The 20,783-nt window shown below is 34.7% G+C and overlaps 1 pseudogene; it reads left to right on the forward strand.

Moving 5' to 3' along the window:
* The first annotated feature begins 371 nt into the window (after positions 1–371).
* LOC114617009 lies at positions 372–478 on the forward strand (annotated as a pseudogene).
* The last annotated feature ends 20,305 nt before the right edge of the window (positions 479–20,783 follow it).

The raw sequence follows: 20,783 nt of genomic DNA on the forward strand, positions 1-20,783 counted from the left end.
AGTGAACAGAATACCAATAAAACTACTTCCTTACAGAAAAATAATTCTCTTTAATCATTCCATGTAATTAATTTCAATCATGTTATGAAAATAATTTTCACATGAACTGAAAAGTGTTTTAAAGACAAAAGCTGGGAAATAAATAAACTGTAGCATAAAGAGAAAAAAATAGATTCTTAGTCTTTTGAGTATCCAAGTGGAAAAAACAATAATGGAACGGATAACAGTAAGAAAAATTAGTACCTACGTCCAAGCAATGAAGTCAAATGAGTCATCTGGAGCATTCATTTTTTCAGCTCTATGCATCTTTCCAAGAAAATGAGTTATAGTGAACAAGCAAAATAATATCAATACTGAACCAACATATTTGCATGACTATACTTTCAGGGATCATTTCTGTAGTCCCTTACTAGAGAAGTTTCTCTGACTGTGTAGGCATGTAAACATGCTATTATTCAATTATAGTGCTTAGTGTATGTCATTTGGGCAAAACTAAATTCATAAGCATATCCAAATGTCTGAAATAAGTATCTTGGAAGAGAATAGCACTATCAAGCAAATGATGTCTAGGTATCAAAATGTTACCAATGAATTGCCAAGGATTTGGTAATATTTAATTTATTTTAGCAACATAAATAAGACAAGCTTTCTGCTTTTGTGTTACTGTATCACATAAAATCAGCAAAATGAATTTTGCTACTACAAAGAGCTTAGAGATACTGAAATTGAGAGACGAATGACATTACACTCAAAACCTTTGTTTCTAAATTGTTCCTACTAAAATTATCAGAAATTGTGAGTGTATTATCTCATGTAGAAAAGTTAAAAGATAGAATCAAAGCTATTGAATTATCATGGCAGATCTAATGCACTCACGCTCTGAAATCACTGACCTTTAAATAATATTTGGACTAAAGATATTATTTGAGAGGGACTGGTATAGAAAATTTTCTTTCTTTGTTTCTTTTTTATTGGACATTTAATTTATTTACATTTCAGATGTTATCCCCTTTCCCCATTTCCCCTCCCTAGGAACCCCCTATTCTATCCTCCCTCCTCCTTTTTGCTTTTATACCATTTTAATTACATTCAATTATTAAGGTCAGTTATAGGGTGAGGAACTAGCAATACAATAGATGCAAATAAACAAGGAACAAGCATGACAATAAACACAAATGGTCAAAGAACAAGCAAGGCAATAAACAAAATTCCATGAACACTCCTGTGATCACTGTTTCACAGGGCTTATCAAAATAATCAAAATATCTGAGCCAACGTCCCTGTCCTTACCCAAAAGTCATTTTCATGTCTGAAGTCTACTTCTTTGTTCTAGCCCAAATTTTAATTTCCTGCTTGAAATTGCCTCTTTGTTCTAGACTAATATTTAGATTACCGTGTGAAATTGCTTCTTTGTTTTAGCTTAATATTTAGATTCCTGCCTGAAATTACTTCTTTGTTCTAGTCTAATGTCTGATTCCTGCCCACTTCCTTGTCGTTGGCCAATGTCATATTCTTGCCAAGCAGCCCCAAAAGCTCTCCTTCTCTCCCCTTTTTGTTATTTCTGAGCCTGTCTTAGGTCATTGTGACAAGAATGCCTTCCTTACGTATCATGGAATATGTGCTGTCAAAAGCAATGCACTTATGTTTTAGGTTGTTAAGGCTCTGTGCAGAATCTTACTCATCCTTGGCTTGCTAGTCTGTTAATTTAATAACTCTGTCTGGGGGTCCATTTTCAGGTTCAAGCCATGTACTTTGGTTGCCAACGTGTTGATGTTGTTAAAGACAAGCTTTAAGTGGTTAGATGTCTTACTAATGGTTTTATTGATGGTAAGAGACACCATGACCAGAGCAACTCTTAAAAAGGAAAACATTTAATTGGGATGGGTTTGCAGTTTCAGATGTTTAGTTCATTATCGTTATGCAATGAAACATGGCAGCATGTAGACAGACATGTTGCTAGAAGAGCCAGAAGATCTACATCTTAATACACAGTCAGCAAATGAGACTGTGCTCCACACTGGAGCTTGGGCATAAAATATCTCAAAGTCTGCCCTCACAGTGACCCACTTCCTCCAAGAAGGCCAGACCTACTCTGAAAAGGCCAGACTTTCTAACAGTATCATTGCCCATGGGCCAACCATTAAAACACATGAGTCTATGGGGACCATATCATTCAAACCACCATAGTGGTGATGGGAATAGGGGCATGAAGGGTTATGCTAGAGACAGCTAAAGTTAATTAGGGGTAGAATAGAAACTTAATGTAATAGTATCTTCCTAAAATATATATGAAGATTATTAAAATGAAATCACCAAATTTTGAGGGGAAAAGAACCCTAACTGGATATCTATTTCTATCAAATGAATCTTCCAGTATCAGGTTTGGGTTAGATCTAATTGAGTTGTCACTCCAAAGTGTTCCATGGGAACACACAAAAAAAACCCAAGCTCTTGCCAAAACTATAAAAATTTTTATCTACAAAATAAAGGCAAGTCTTATTACAAAAGGTAACACCTATACAATTTATTAAACATAAAGAAGTTGAGGTGATGCCTACACTGAGTTTTCAATGCTGTATTTAAATTTCTTTGGTACAGGATGGCAATCTGCTTGGAACCATAGGAAAAATGTAAATATAAACCTACTCAAAAACCTTTGATATACAATGATGTATGCCTACAAGATGTGCTGAAACAATGGTGGTATATAATTTTTTGGAATAAGCTACAAATATCTGACTTGATTTAAGATACACTACTTGGGTGACCAAGAACCTGACACTAGATAGCCCTAGAAGTCAGGATAAGACCAAAGACAACTATTGTATTTAAGGACCATAACAATAAAATGACTCCTAATGACATTCTGACAGACTCACCAGTACCTTGCTCTGCTATTTTAGGTAATCATCCTCCTGTACCAGGTGACAAGTACAGAGGCCTAAGGACAGGTAATATTCAAGGAATGAGAGACCTTGGAACATTCATCCCTAAAAGAATGTCACCCTGAAGTAAAGAAGGTGAAATGAATGTAAGATCCAGAGTTGATGGAAGAAAGCAAGAAAAGAAGGCCCTATAAACCAACAGAATCCGTACACAGAGAGCCTCACAGAGATGGAGGAAATATCTATAGGGCATGCACAGGTCTATAACAGATAGCATCCTAGAGTTGATAGGAAAAGTGTATATATGTCCCATCCAGAACCCAGAAGCTATCTCTAGTTGATAACAACCTAAAAATAAAATTCATTTCTCTCTAAGGTAGTCTCATTGATGAAATAAACTATCCCACTTTAAAAACTGAATTTATTTATTTATTTATTTATTTATTTTACATTCCAAATGTTGCCCCCATTCTTGGTCCCCCTCTCCTAGAATTCCTCACCCCATCCTCCCTCTCTTTTGCTTTTCAGAGGGTGTGCCACCACTCACCCTGACCTCTACCCACACTCCCTGGACATCCTCTTACCCTGGGACATCAAGTCTCTATAATATTAGGCAAATCCTCTCCCACTGAGGTCAGACAAGGCAGTCCTCTGCTACATTTTTCCCTGGGGCCTCAGACCAGCCTATGTATGCTGTTTAATTGGTGGCTTAGACTCTTGAAGCTCCCAGGGGTCCAGGTTAGATGATACTATTGGTTTCATCTAGAATTGCCATCCTCTTCAGCTCTTTCAATCTTTCCCCTAACTCTTCCATAGGAGTCTTCAACCTCACTCCAATGGTTTTCTACACATATCCTCTCATACCTGATCCTTCTCCCCATTTTCTCCCCCCTCTTCCCACTCATGCCCCTGTCTCCCTCTGCCTCCAGTGACTACTTTGTTCCCTCATCTAAGTAGGATTGATGCATCTTCACTTGGGCCTTCCTTCTTGTTAGACTTCTTATGGTCTGTGAGTTGTATTGCATGTATTCTATACTTTTTGGCTAATATCCACTTACCAGTGAAGTGAGAATATACAATGCATGTTCTTTTGTGTCTGTGTTACCTCACTCAGGATATTTTTTAGTTCCATCCATTTTCCTTTAAAATGTATGATGCCCCCCCTCATTTTTAATAGCTGAGTTGTAAATTAACCATATTTATCTAATCTTCAGTTGAGGGACATCTGAGTTATTTCCATCTGCTGGCTATTATAAATAAGGCTAGTATGACATGTGTACCCATAATATAGTAGAATATATTTTGGGTATACACCAAGGATCAGTAGAGCTGAGTCTTCAGGTAGAACAATTTCCAATTTTCTGAGGAACTTCCAAATTGTACTTAAAGAAATATTCAATAGCCGGGTGGTGGTGGCACACAGCTTTAATCCCAGCACTTGGGAGGCAGAGGCAGGCAGATTTCTGAGTTCGAGGCCAGCCTGGTCTACAGAGTGAGTTCCAGTACAGCCAGGACTACACAGAGAAGCCCTGTCTCTAAAAACAAACAAAAAAAATTAAGAAATATTCAACACCCTTAGTCATCAAGGAAATTCAAATCAAAATGGCCCTGAGATTCTACTTTAAACCAGTCAGAATGACTAAGATCAAAAACTCAAATGGCAGCACATGTTTGCAAGGATGTAGAGAATGAGGAATACTATTCCATTCATTGCTGGTAGGATTTCAAACTGGTACAACCACTCTGAAACAAACTACTCTTAATTGTAGGCTGAATGTTAAGCAGTTGATATCCAAAGCAATCCTGTTCATTAGGTACATGACTGTTAGAAGTTATATGTCTAAAATCTTAGCCACAATGATTGCCAAAATATGAGCTGAACATGGACAATAGGCTTTCTGAAGTGGGAAAGTCCATGAGGCCTCAATCCTACACACAGAGGTACAGACAACTAAAAAATGATGAGAGCAAGATAAATAGTGCTTTTTTTTTCTAGGTAACAGTACACCAGCTGGTTACCTAATACCAAATAGTCAGCTCTGGAAACATGCATATAAGTAACATTATATAGATGAAGCAGGTTATATTTAGAAATTCCTATGTACATATATTCAAGTGACAAGAATTAATGATAAATGAAATATATTTGAAAGAGGTCAAGGAGAAGTAAAGAAAAAAATGGGAAAAAGGAACATTAGAGTGAAAAAGAACATTTCTGGCTCTAAGAATGGAAAACAACCAAAGTCAAAATCCTAGTCTTACTCAGGGTTTTATTCCTGTACAAACAACAAGTTGGGGAGAAAGGGTTTATTCAGCTTACACTCCACATTGATGTTCAACACCAAAGAAAGTCAGGACTGGAACTCAAGCAGGTCAGAAAGCAGGAGCTGATGTAGAGGTCATGGAGAGATGTTACTTACTGGCATGCTTCTCCTGGCTTGCTCAGCTTGATTTTTTATAGAACCCAGGACTACCAGCCCAGGGATGGCATCACCCACAATGAGATCTTTGATCCTTGATCACTAATTGAGAAAATGCCTTACAGCTGGATCTCATGGTGACAATTACTCAAGGGAGGTTTCTTTTTCTGTGACAACTCCAGCTTGTGTCAAGATGACACACAAAACCAGCCAGTACACTTATTTAACTAACTATATTATGATTTTTCAAGTTTGAGAACCACTTCAAACCTAATCTTCAAATCTGTGTATAATATTTTTATTGTGCTCTGATAAATAAATACTTTCATTACCTAGTTATGTGGTATTATGGTCATGAAAACTTAAGTTTGCAGAAATTGGTGAGCCTCTTCTCCCAATTAGTTCTTGTTATTGTTTCATGTATTATTGTATTCGTAGTAGATAAATTTCCACCTTGCTATGCTAAGTGCTATGCTATGAAATCTGCTATAATCAGAAGGCCCAAGTGGGAAAACTTTTAGTCTTCTAGGTTCTTCTTTTTTTCACTTTATATTCTTACCCTCCAGTCATTACCCCCTGCCCAGTCTGCCCTCCCAGAGTTGCTCATCCCATTCTTCCTCCAGCACATCGCTAAGATGATGTTCCCCCCACCACAATCAGGCCTCTCCATTCCCTGGGGCATCAAGTCTCTTGCAAGTTAGGCTCCTCTTCTCTAACTGAGGCAAGACCAGGCAGTCCTCTGCTGTATATGTATCAGGGGACTCAGATCAGCTCATTTATGCTGCCTGGTTGGTGGCTCAGTATCAGAGATCTCAGGGTCTTGGGTTAGTTGAGACTGACAGTCTTTCTATGATGTAGCCTTCTTCCTCAGTTTCTTCTAGCCTTTCCCTAATTCAACCATAGTGGTTACCAACTTCAGTCCATTGTTTGGGTGTAAGTATCTGCATCTGTCTCAATCAATTGCTTGTTGGGCCTCTAGAGGGGCAACCATGCTAGACTCCTTTCTGCAAAAACAGCATAACATCAGTAATAGTGTCTGGCCTTGGAGCTTCCACTTGAGATGGATCCCAATTTGGAAAGGTCACTGAACCTTCTTTCACCTAATCTCTTCTCCCTTTTTGTCCCTACAGTTCTTTTAGACAGGAACAATCCTGTTCTAGTCCTTTTTGTCAACTAGGTTCCTTCTGGCTTTGTCCAATATTGAAGTAGTTTGTTCACTTGTTCATGAGGATAAAGCTAAAGAAGGAGACAGAGTACCTCTAACCATTTTTACCAACTTACCTGCCATATCCAGCATTCACTGAGTTCTACTTTGTGAGTCTCTTGTGGAATGTTTTGCAGCTTTGCAAACTTTTCTGTATTCTCCCATTGCTCGTTTGTACCTGACTTATGGCTAGCTCTCTGCTTCTGAAACAAATGGCATTCCCATTTTCTGTTGATTCTTTCAGCTATTTGAAGGATTGAGGGTAGAGATTCTTCTTTTCACATACATAATGAAACCCCTTAGCTAATGAATAAAGTTTGTAATAAAACTGTTCTTGCTATAGCTTGTGGTATAGTAAATGACAGTAAAATTTAACATCAGTGAAAGCATAAGAGAAACAAAAAAACTAGAATTTAATGTTACCATATTTTCACCTCTGTAGACTCTCAGCTACTTGATACTCTGATCCTTGGGTCTTCGACTCTTCTGATTTGCATTGTCTGCTTTGACAGTAATATGTGATTCATGTACTGTTAGGTGACACAATGGTGGAAGCTATTAAAGTGAGATGCATAGAAAGATGTGAAAACCTGGTGTACAGAGCACTCCAATGGTAAGGCTGACCTCTCTGCATTGTACATGAATACTAGTAATGAATCTATCCTTTCTTACATATAAGCACTCACAAAATCAAATCTGTTAGCATTTATATACAATATACCATTTTATAGTTATTTCACTAATATTATTAATGAATTGCTTATGCATTGTAAGGGATTCTAAATAGTGATTCTTAGCTCCTGTGCCATCTGCCTCACTGGCTTCACTTTTTTTAGTCCAAAATTTAGAATCTTCATGCCACCTGTCACCACATACTGTCAGTAACAAGTTCCTCTACCTGCTTGGGCATTTTCCAGCTAGGCTGCTCCCACACTGGAGAAATACATTCTGTTTCATTTAACCCTTATAAGTTCAATATGGAAGACAGTGCACATTCTGTCATTCATATTGTTTCAGATTGTTCTTGTATGCTTAAGAAAATCTAATATTCTGCATATTTTAAAAAGAGAATAACATTTCTCCTAGACACTGAAGACTTCTGAGCAAATTGTTGTTCATCTTGTTCTATGAAACAAAGACTAAAGTCATTTTCTGAAAATGAGTATTAGTAATTATTGGTTCATTAACCTTTACAATGTCAATGTGTTCTCCATATCGAATTTGGCTAAATGACTGCCGGAGGTAACAGTTATGGAAGAATTTCACATAGATGAACATACTAATGCGTTACTTGTTTCTAAGCACACTCTGAAGGATTTAGGTGAAAGGTGATATATGCTAAGAAGAAAATTCAAAGCGCCAGAAGAACAATTTCACAGCAAGAATGTGAAACTTTGAAAGACGAATGTAGTTTGCTTTCTAGCCTTTCACATACCTTTGGTCTTTATTTTCCCTATTTATTTTTATGGCTTTCTTCCTTTCAATAAAGAATGCATACTAACCATACTGCAGAGAGTGGAAAAATAAACTACTAATGTATATGAACATTAGTGTTGGTCCATCTTGATGCTCCCTGAAATTAGAGACCCCTCCTCCATTCTTGAGGGGATCAATTATTTTTCTTCATGTTTTCCACTTGCATATGTGCATGTTGCCTTCTGGCTCAAAATCAGATTTTCAATATCTTTATATTTGTTATGAATCTTCATTGAATTACAAAGAATGAAATGCAATTTTAAGGTACAGAAAGTTATTTTTTAATAAAAAAAAAGTTGTTTCTTGGATGATATCCTCATATTTACATTTTAATGGTTTGGGAAATAACTTGCACAAATTAATTTTACTCAAAGGTTTCAGAATGTGTGCTTACTGAGCATTTAATGTGTTTGTATTTGCTATTGGTGTTTAAACACTAAATGAGGGGACGTTATATATATTCTATCTTCTCAGAGAACATTCAGAAAGACTTCATTTAGCAAACTACCAATATTCACAAAGGTATCTGGTAGTCAATAGTTGATAATGTCAAGATTTAGCATGGAAATGGTAGTCATGTAGAGCAGACTCCACATGCTTCCACCGAGGAAACTCTTAACAGAATGCTATATCCTTATATCTTCCCAAAGGTTCTGCTCTCAAGAAAGAAAATCAGAATAACATAACAAAGATTGTCCAAGAGCATATACTTTTAGTATTCTGGAAGGTGAAGCAGAAGGAAGGGGCACATACTGAGCTCCAATCCAAGCCAACCTGAGCTGCTTGCTGAAATTCTGTCTCTAACAAACAAACTGAACCATATAAAATTAACTTGGATACAAAAAAACGATTAGTGGAAAAAGACATTTCTTGGCTAGGTTGACAGTTTGAGCCAAATCCCTGGCATTCATGGTAGAAGCAGAGAACCACCTACTCCGAATTATCTACTGAATTCTAAATGTTTTCCTTGGCATGAACACACACAAACACACACACACATACACACGCACGCACGCATGCATGCATGCACGCACACACACACATGTATACACACACATGCATACACACATATTCATACATAAAACTGAAACAAATATTATATGAGTATAATTTGACTCAGATAAAACTTTGTTAGTCATTTTTACAATTTTATGTTTTAGTTGATAATAATTAAGTAAAACTCCCAGAGTGCCTCTAAACATTTCATTACACTAAAACTTTCAGGAGAATGTCTGCCCTAACAATGTCTGACTTTCCAAACACAAGGATTATGAGAATTGTATCTGTGAGTGAGGCTTTCAGATCTGTCATTTTCATCACCAAAGCTGTTCACTTCATGAATATCATCAATCAACTTCTCTTTCTCCTGTCATGTTCACATCATTCATGCCAGTCAGAATCTATGCAATACCTGTTAGCACAGTTGGGTTAATCAAGTGGATTAAGATGTGTGCCAAACCCATGATTTTTTCCCAGTCAGGTAGACAAGACAATTTGTGGATTAAATTAATATTTTACTCTTCAAAACACTGTGCATGTGTCATAAAGATAAAACCCTACAGCTTTGGTTAATATCTTAATGAAATATTAATTTCAGTCACATTGAGAGTGGGGAAAATTTGTCTTCAGCTTATATTCCTGTATACCATTTGCCATCTTTAACTTCTGTAGAAACCAAATAGAGATGGTATTGTTTGTTTGTTTGTTTGTTCCTTTTTTGTTTACAAAGAACCTCTTCTCAAAATGGAAGCTGGAGTGGTGGCATGGAGATTAAAAGTACTACTTGCTTTTCCAGAGAAATTGTGTTCAAGTCCCTGCATCTATGTGTTGGATCACAGCCATCAGTAAGTCTAGTCCCAGGGGATTCCACACATTCTTCTTGCCTCTGTGGTATCAAGCATGCACACTGTACATATACATATATGCAGGCAAAGCACACATAGACATAAAATAAAAACTACCTGCTTCAGGTTGAAGTTTTATTTATAGTGCCTTCTGTAGAGCTAGATTTGTAGATAGATACTGCTTAAAATTGTTTTTTTTCATGGAATATTTTTCTTTCTCCATTTGTGACTGAAAAACTTGCTGAGTTAGGAGACTGGGCTGACTTCTCAGGTCTCTTAGAGTTTATAGATCATCTGCCCAGTACCTTTTGTCTTTCAGAGTCTCTACAAAAATGTCAGGCATTACTCTAACATGTATGAACTTTATATATTACTCATTCTTTTTCTATTTCTTCTTTTAATATTATTTCTTGGTTCTGTAGGCTTAGTGTTTTGATTATTATGTGTTGTGGGAAATTTCCTTTCTAGTCCTGTCTATTTGGTATTCTGTATGCTCCTTGTAACTTGAAAGGCTATTTCTGTGGGTTAGGAAATTTTTCTTCTCTGATTTTGTTCAAAGTATTTTCTGTACCTTTGACCTAGGAAGTTGCTGTTTCTATTAATCTTATTCTTAGATTTGGTCCATTCATAGTGTCTTAGATTTCCTGCATACTTTTGTATCTGGCTCTTTTTAGACTTAACATTATCTTTGATAAGGTATCCATTCCTTCTGTATTGTCTTCAATGTCTGAAGTACTCTCTTCCATCTATTTTATTCTGTTGATGAGGCTTACCCCTATGAGGTTTTATTTGATTTCTTAAAATATTCATTTTCAGACTTATTTCAGATCGGATTTTCTTTTTTTCTTTTTTAAAATAATTTTTTATTTATTCATTCTACATCCCAATATAACCCCCTCTTCTCCTAGTACCCTCTCACACAAATTCTCTCCTTATTCCCCTCTCCACTTCTTCTTTAACAAATGGGAGCTGCCACCTGACTAATATCCACAACACACATGCATCAAGTCACTGTAGACATAAGTGCATCCTCTCCTACTAAGGTTGGGTCATCATAGTTGGGAGAATTAGTTCCTCAGGCAGGCAAAATATTCGCGGACAGCCCCCACTCCAGATTTTGGGTGACCCACATAAAGACCATACTGCATATCTTCTACATATGTACCTATCAACAGCCCATGCTCAATCTTGGGTTGGTGGTTCAGGCTCTGGGACCCCCGAAGTATTCTGGTTAGTTGACTTTGTTGGTGTTCCTGTGGAGTTCATAACCTTTCTGGGTCCCTCAATCCTTCCTCCAACACTTCCACAGGACGCCCTGAACTCTATTTAATGACTGGCTGTGAGTTTCTGTGTTTATTTGGCTGCTGCATGGAGCCTCTCTAAAGACAGTTATGCTAGGCTTCTGTCTGCAAGAATAACAGAGTATCATTAATAGTGTCAGGAGGTGCTTCTTATACAAGGGGTGAGTCTCAATTTGGTAAAGTTATTGGTGGGCCCATTCATTCCCTCTATTCTAATCTTTTTCCCTAAATATCTTGTAGGCAGGATACATTTTGGGTGGAATGTTTTCTGAGTGGGATGCTGTCCTTTTTCCCCTAATAGGCTTTGTGTTCTCAGATGTGATAGATTCAGTTGCTAAACTGAAGAGGTCATCATACTTAAAAAAATTAGCTACTTTTGCTTTGGGATTATGACCACTGTTCTCTAATGGTAGTCTCACTAAATATTTATGTTTCTCAAAATTTCTCTTGACCCTATATTTTCTCAAAGTTCTAAATTTTCTACTTCCCTTTGAAGACACAAAGAATAGAGCTCTGAACAAGTGAAATCTGAACTTGAAAATATCCTTTATTTTCTCAGTAGTTATTGTAACTTCTGACCACATTTCCTTGTTTGAAAACCTTTACACTTCCTAGCTTTGGCTTTCAACTGAGGACTCAAACACAGAGGGCTGGAAATCTCTTTATTATCATGAGGCTCAGCATGCTATACTGAGTCTTCTATAAATGTTAGAGAAAGTCTCAAATGTCTTATCAGCTCTCCCATTTTTTCTGGTGATGGTTTCAGTTCTGAGCTTCTAGAGCTCTGTGGCATGGTGACAATATACTAGGTATATTTCAAAAGACAAATCTTTCCAGTGATATGTACTTGAAACAACTTTGGCCTTTTCATATCTATATAGACCTAATTAAAATGTTATTAAGACCTTTCTAGCTGGACTACAATTGTCCATTTGACAACTAGAAAAGGAAATAATCAATAATGATCTGATCATTTATGGCATTCAGTGACCTCATCACTATGCGCATTACACCTTTCTATCTTCTTATAATTAACCTGAACACTGTTCTCTTGATTGAATTTAAGGTATTCTGAAAATTATCAAACTAAACCACACTGTAGTTTCTGATTTCCTTTATACCACACTACTATTTTCACTACTAACTCAATGACTATTAAGATACGAAAAATATTGTGGAGTCTCCCTGACCCTCAGTTTCTTTGCCTAGAAAATGGAGTTATTAATCATAACCTAAGCAATAATGTTGTTATAAAACTCAATGAGCTGTAGTATGTAATATAGGTAGTAAACAATGACAATTAAAAAGTGTTACAAAGAATTAGTTTAAAAGTTCCATGCATTTTGTGACTACTACTCACACCAATGCCTTCTATCAAAGTTTTGTGCATAGCCAAGATTAGGCAGCCTAAGTTCTTCTCCTTAAATTATCCATTCTCTCCACTCTTACAAGCCATGTGAAGAGAAAGGGTACAGCTAAAAAGAAGTGAAGATAAACAGAAAGCTGAAGAGGAATATAAAGAGAAGAAATTCTGAGGGAGCATGAGATGAAAGATTATAAACACTATAATATTATGTAATATTATTATATATAATATTATTATATTGGTGACACTGATAAAATACGAAATAGGCCTCCAGGAGTTTGAGGATTAAACCAGGGGGTTATGTTATCTATGACTCAAAAATAATATGCCAGCGATCACAGAAATGAAAGGCATAGATGAGGAGGATAATAGGAAAATAACTGCTGGAAAACACAGCCATCAAGTAAATCTTAAACAATAGACTATACGATTAGTGATGTAAATGCCAGGAAGTGATTAATGAACTCATGAGAGGTAACCTTGAAATGATGACAGAATGATACTACTGACCTAACTGAGGAGTCTGCTGGATCTGTAGGTTTTAGTGTATATTTGAACAATTAGCAGTGACGAAATGTAATATTTTAATATTAGCAATCTCATTTAGGGAACCATTGCTGCTTTTAGAAAACAACATGAACATAGCCATTTTCTGGCTTCTCACCCATTATTAGCAGATGGTATTAATATTGAACAAACTGTGGAAGACCTGCTTAATGATTTTCTATCTCTCTCTATACTTTGGCAATAGTTATGGACACAGAGACCTGTCAACAAGTATAATTATGGTATGTTTATCTAAAATATTTAAATTAAATCTGCTAAGTCACACAGAGGAAAGATAGGCTGAGGTAAATATCAGATCATATTGGATGTTGTGTTAATAAGCCTTTTAAGGCTCCAATAGACAAAGTGCAACATTGAGCACTACATGCCTTAGCAACAAACAGATGGCTAACATAAGCCTCCTTTTAAAGTAAATGACGATTAAACCTTATTCCAAAGCTTGAAAAGGCTCCAGGTCATAAGAAGAAAAACTGATTTGTCACAGGCCTCCCTATTTAAGGCATGAAGGAGCCACCAAAGGAAGTTCTTATAAAAAGTTAGAAAAAAGGAAAGACGTTGAAAAATGTTGAGCAGGCAATTTCCAATGTCTCCTTTTATTGTAGAGTTTCTAAGTATTAATAAACTCATGACACAACAATTCAGTAATATAAAATAAACCAAATTATACATGGACAGCATTTTTCTTAATGTCAGAATGTATCTGGACCACTTTAGAACTTTTTATTTAGTGACTCCAGTTCACACATACCAACTCACAACATAATTCTTTTGTTCTCCCAGTAATTTACTTTATTACATATTTACTGTTATAAATAAGAAGAAAAAGAACATATTCTACTGTATTAGCAAAATGCTTCAGAGAACATATTTTCCATGACAATGTTTACAATATATATGTTCTTTCTCTTGAAAGTTTGACATATGAAATATTGTGTTCTACACTTTTTTGTTTTGTTTTGTTTCTTGGTTTTTCGAGACAAGGATTCTCTGTGTAGCCCTGGCTGTCCTGGAACTTACTCTGTAGACTATGCTGGCCTTGAACTCAGAAATCCACCTGCCTCTGCCTCCCAAGTGCTGGGATTAAAGGTGTGCACCACCACTGCCCGGCTCCACATCTTCTTTCTCTCTCTCTCTTTTTCCGTACCACCATAGTAGATTTCCTTCACCTACTTGGGAATCAGGGATAAAGTGAAGCATGATAGAGATGGAGATAAATTGGATATGGATATGGTAATGATGAAAGAGACAGAGAGGGAGAGGGAAAGGGAGAAGGAGGGAGACAAGGAGGGAAAGGGAGATGGGAATGAGGATAGGGATGGAGATAGAGGTAGAGATAGAGATAAAGAGTGTCATATAGATATATAGATCATAGATTAGATATATCGATTGTTGATAGATAGTTTATAGATAATAGATATATACATAGACAGAGACAATAGACATAGATATAGATATTGACCTAGATATGATGAGAGATTGCTAGACATAGACAGGTGGAAAAAGAGAAATGGAGATAGAGATAGACAGGTTGAGATAGAGATGACAGACAGAGAATAGAGACAGGCAGATGGAGATAGAGATAGAGAAAGAGAGATGAGAGATACAAACAAAGACAGATAGATGAAAATGGAGACAGAAAGGGATAGTGAGAGACAGAGTTAGATAGAGAAAGAGATTGAAGGATGAAGAAAGACAGAGATATAAATAGATGATAAGTATATAGATAGATGGATAGACAGATGACAGTTGACACATAGATACATAACGATAGTTAGATAAGCAGTTATAGATGCTACATATATTATATAAAGACAGAAGCAGAGAGAAAGAGAAAGAGGTAGAGAGAGAGGAAAGAGAGAGAAAGAGGGAGAGAGCTGTGTGAGAGAGATTAGATTTTATATCTATTCTTTCTTGTGAAGGTTTTGAACAATATTTTTGTTGTTGTTTACTTAATATCCAAGTTCCACCTACATGCTTTCTCATATACACAACCAACTTTTCTATGTCATCTTCTCATGTCTTGCTGTCTTTGGTGAATGCCTCTACATATGTAAAACATTTACAGGCAAAACTATACCTATCTATGCACACCCAAAATCCCCACATATAAACTGCTGACATACCCATATCCATACCCATATCAATAGATACCAGTAACATATAATCATACAAGTATATACATACATCCATCCACATACTTACACTCAAACAAAAAAAATACATGGAAATGCACACACATGCTCAAATACATATATTCATAAATAATATGCACATACATATATGAAATAGAAAAAAAGGAATAAATTCATTTAAAAAAGATATATGTATCTAACATTTGTTGCAAATCTCCCTCTCTCACATTTTTTTTTTTAATGAAAAGCATATTAGAATTGCAGGACTTATAGTTGGCAAACTCAGCTTCATATCTGAACAAAAGGCTTAGTTTATCTATTTTTTTCAGTCATGACTAACATTCTCACTCAAACTTCAGTCATTTTCTTAATCTATAAAATCATGTATGTTTCAACTTATCCAGTATTTCCCTCTCCCTCAATCGTCTTTCATTTTCTTTCCTAAATTCCAAATGTGAATTTAGTCAAATTTGAAAGAATTATTAATATTCATGATATTACTTTTTAAATTTTTACAATTACTTACTAATATAAATTATATACATTTACTTACTAATATATATATTATATAATATATGTACATTTACTTACCTACTAAGTATATATAACATGTATATATTACATACATTTACTTACTAATATATATTATATATTATAGGCACATTTACTTGCTAATTATATATATATATATATATATATATATATATATATATATATAATATATATGAATTTCTCATTTCTTTGTAGACTCCCATTACTAAGGGCAATCTTCAAGTTTATAGATTTAAATAGTAACCTAATTTTAGACACTCTTCATATTCACATACAAAAATAACATCACACGTTCTCAAACTGAAAACAAACTAATGAAGTTCCCCATACACTTAGTATTTTTTGGTGCCCATCAAGATCTAGGTCATTCTACATCTTTTCTTTATTTTATACTATTCACTTCAAGTATCCACTCCATACTCAGTACTGAGAAAATATGAAGACAAATTACAATCCCTTTATGTTGGTTTCTTCATTTTTTCTCTCATCTCTGTGAAATTTCTATCACCTCTCTACCCAAGATCTGTGTTGCATGTTAACTATTGAAACTATTCAGAATCATTATTGCAAAGATCTAAAAATATTCCATGAAAGGTTTAAATGTAAGTGATCATCATATTTAGAATCCACTTATTTTACAATTACACATTTGCACATTTATAATGATATTCCAACATTTTTGCATGTTTGTGTACATTTGTGATGCCTAGTTTTATGTCAAATTTACATAAGCTAGAGATATCTGAAAAGAAGAAACTTCAATTGAGAGAGTGCATCCGTAACATACAGCTGTAAACTATTTTCTTAATTTGTGATTGATGGAGGAGAACCTAGCCTATAGCATTTCTTAGGTCATTAATATCTTTTAGGATTTTAAATGACATGATTAGTAAGGTTAATCAATTGCTCAGGACAATAGAAAAATTCATTTTTCTATTCACATCTGCAGCTAACATAATTTTATAGAGTTGTAAATATTATCTAATTTCAGTAGTTATTAGAATTTAATACTTTCTAATCCTTTGAAAAATGCTAAAATATATCTCCATTGCTCCATATTTTCTCATATTAATTTAATTTTTCAAATATGATCTTTGCCTTCCATATTAGCACATATTTCTATCTTCTGTTCTCTTTAGGAATTTAGAAATCACTTATCTGGTCAAATTTCTTAATTTTTAGGTGAAAGAAGCACTAAGTTAATAAAAATAATCAATGTAAAAGTAGAACTTGAACTCATCTTTGCTGATTTTTGGTTTGAGAGTCAGCTAATTGTCACTATAAGTTTTTATAATGGATGACACCTTTTATTAATCTCATTAATAAAAAGGAAAATTTATAGAACTTCAATTTGGCAAAAGCCAAAGGTTTTAGGCTCCAAAACTTCAACAGGAAGTACCTGTGTGCATTTTCCTAGGTAAAAGCATTATCTTGATGAAAATGCAATTTCTGTGAGAAGACAGAGTGATCAATTTAAAACAAAGCCAAAAGAATTAGCCTCATATACATGGTGTGCAATCATCTTAATTAGGAGATAAGCCAGGAGACATAGCATCTCATCTTTGTGCAACTATTCACAAAGCACTGGGAGGAAAGGGATGGCACGACAATCTGGAAGGATCAACAGCACCAATAAAAATTCTGCTGACATCCAAGATGCACATAAGGTGTGATTTGTTCATGGTCCAGAATACTGAGCATTTTGGAAAGGAAATCAAGTACCAAATCCCCTTGCATTCAAAAGGTGCAAAGAATTAGTGGAGTTAATAGGTTTTATGGAAGCATTTGCTGGTAGTGTGCTCTGACTGAATGCAAAGACTAACCTTGTAATTTCAGAATAATGAAGCATAATCCAGGGCAAGGATCAGAAACTCCATGAATGGCAATAGCTTTATCAGCTAAGGTAGATGTGATAAAGCTATTTATTCTGAACAAGATGATTTGGCCACAGGTGCATATATATTCCTATTATAATAATCTGTTCATAACAATGGTATACAAGAAAAGCACAAAATGCACAACAATTATCTGAGTTCAATTGTATAATCACAGCTAAATATACAATATTCAAGTGGAAAATATGTTCATGTGTTCATGCTGTTAGTAAACAAGAATATTGTGTTTTCAGTGGTTGTTATTATCTCAGAGACAACAGGTTAAAAATTATCTATGCCATTATTCCATGATCTAACTTGTTGAGAAAGATGAGATAGGCTATTTCTATAAGAAACCTAAGTTGCACATTACATTTTAAAGAATATCATACCTGCAGTATTCATTTATAGAATAAATTTATTCTTGCCTTTTAGGGTCTGTATTTCTCATTACAGATCCTTTGGAGTAGATTATGAATTACACAATTATATTACCAAATACTAGTACATAAATCAAGACTATATATAATCCTCAGAATCTGCAGAATGTTGAGAGACAGAAATATAACTCCTATTCATACAGTTATTTTGAGGAGGGATTATTTGGTTTACATTCCTATGTCACAGTCCATCATCAATTGAAAAGAAGCCATGCCAGGAAATTCAAACATACACTAGTGAGAAACTATGTTTGTTGAATCATGTGGTTATTTCTGACCCCCGGTCAGTTAGCTTCTTGTACAACCCATGATCTTCTGTCAGGAGGATACTGCTCCCTACAGTGGCCTGGAACCCCCTTCACTAATTAGCAATCAAGGCAGTCTATCACAGACATGCACAAAGGCCACTGTGATAAGAGCAATTCTTCTGCTAAAAGTCTCTCATTTTCAGAACACTCTGGGTTTTGGTAAGTTAACAATTAATGCTAACTAGAACGGTCCATTCCTCGTCAACTTGAAAGAAAAACAGATCACTTTAAGCCATAACATTTAAATATTTTTTCCCCTACTTTTAATGTTAATATCATAGTATAAAACAATTTCAGATGTGTCACAGCATTCAAAATTTCAAGTATTAGTATACCTATTGATACAACAGAATCGGGAAACTCTCCAACTCTCCTACATAGCTCAGATAGGCTGTTTTTGTTTGTTTCATCATTTTTTTTAATGTTCTGTTGGATCATAGGAATCATTTGTGATAGTTTGAAACAAACATTGTGACTTGTGTGAAAATGAAAATTTTCCATGCAAAGGAATTAATAAGTAAGTTTAATTTTGAAACTTATACTTCATATTGAATATGTGACTTGTCTGGAATAAAAGCAAATCAACAATTCTCCACATCTTTAAAATAAAATATGAATCTTCACTCAAACTACATTTGTGTGTATATGTGATTAATCCCAGGAAGACTTACACAACTCAGCCATCTTTATATCCTACCTCCTTCTAGATTCAGAATTCCCAACTTGATCTTTATGGTATAATACAAATAGGCATATGATGTAAAAACTGTCTTCCTCTACCCTGGTGTCAGAATACAGCCTGCCTTAGGCATATGTATCACATCCTATTACATAGGATGCCATAATATACCAAAGTATAGATTGTTTTCTTTCAAAACAAATACTTTTTCCATTTGACTAAATAAAGCCTAGGTATTTACCTTTATAAAATTGTTGTTAGTAATTAAGTAAATGGTTAACTAAGTAAAACCATTTAAGTGATATTATCCAAAAATTTGAAAAATAGTTAAAATAGTAAAGATTCATAAGTTTAAAAATTTTGTTTAGATGTGTGATTTCAAAGGTAGAGAAGAGGAAGAATTGTGGGAAATTTGGATAGATGAGTCATTTTTTTTGTCAAGTGACATTTTATAACTAATATTGGAGAAAATATTATGATACTTACAGTCAAGCTATCAGACTAAAAATCATGTTTGATAAATTGATAGTGAATTAAAATTATAAATATAAATATTTCATGTTTTCTGTCTGATTTGTCTAACTATAGCTTAAGAATGATCCATGTATACTTTATAGAATATTATGTGTTACATACTTTTGTTGAATTTATGTATCTATAAAAATAAATAAAGCCTTCTGTCTTGAAGAATGTTCATATATCTGTTGAAAACAGACCATAATGTGCTAATATATAAATTTAGTATATCATTATTTTAAAATGTGTTTCTATATCTTCCATTCCAAATACCTATTCTAACTATATAGAACTTCAGTGAACTGCATAGACTTTGTGTCCGGTTAACCTGTTTTGTGACATTATAATTTACAGACAATATTTTTAAAATTAAGTATATAAGTTTTTAATTGCAAGGAATACTGAATAAAATAATTTAAAGAGTTATTTTGAATTTTTAAGTAAAATCTAACAAATGAATAAGATAATTTAAAAAGAGGTGTTTTGAGTATCTCAATAAAATCTAACATGGCTTTCCTTTCTTCACTTAGACACCTGGGCAACGTAAGTTCTTCAAAGCTGATATCAGTTCACATTCACCTCTCTGTTTTATTTCTTGCAAATACTAGTCAATCTATCAACAGAATCTTGGAAGTGTAGAGCTGAAGATAATCTTATATGAACTTATGATTCTTCTGGCTTTTGCTTCTAATTTCTTGGATTATTTATAAATATCAGTTTTTGTGGTGTTAGCACAAACTCCAGTACACTAGGAAATCACTCTAGTACCTGGACTAGTCTCCAGCACCCATTTTGTCAATACTTCAATTCTATTATTTCAAGTAGGAAGGTAACATTGCCAGCATCACTCAGTCTCCTGTCCTGTGGTGTCACACTATCACCAATTGCCCTGAAATTCACTTGATCGAGAAAAGAATTTTAAAAATTCCAATATAGCTCAAAAGAAAATATAAAATCATACTTTGGTTCTATAATGACTGTTTGCAATCTGCTTTGATAGGTCAATAATCCTTTCTGGCCTTCATGACTCTTTCTCTATTCTTTGATCCCTATCAACTAACTTATCATTCCTGTCCCTCTGAAAATTTGCACATATCATTCTTTCATTTGGAATTCTGTTCTCATGTTCTATTTCTATCAATCAGAAAAATCTATATAAAACTTGATCTAAAAACACACTAACAAGCAACAAAAACAAAATCAATTCACTAAACTACCT

Source organism: Grammomys surdaster, unplaced genomic scaffold (assembly GCF_004785775.1).
Source record: "Grammomys surdaster isolate TR1022 unplaced genomic scaffold, NIH_TR_1.0 133, whole genome shotgun sequence".
Taxonomy (NCBI): Eukaryota; Metazoa; Chordata; class Mammalia; order Rodentia; family Muridae; genus Grammomys; species Grammomys surdaster.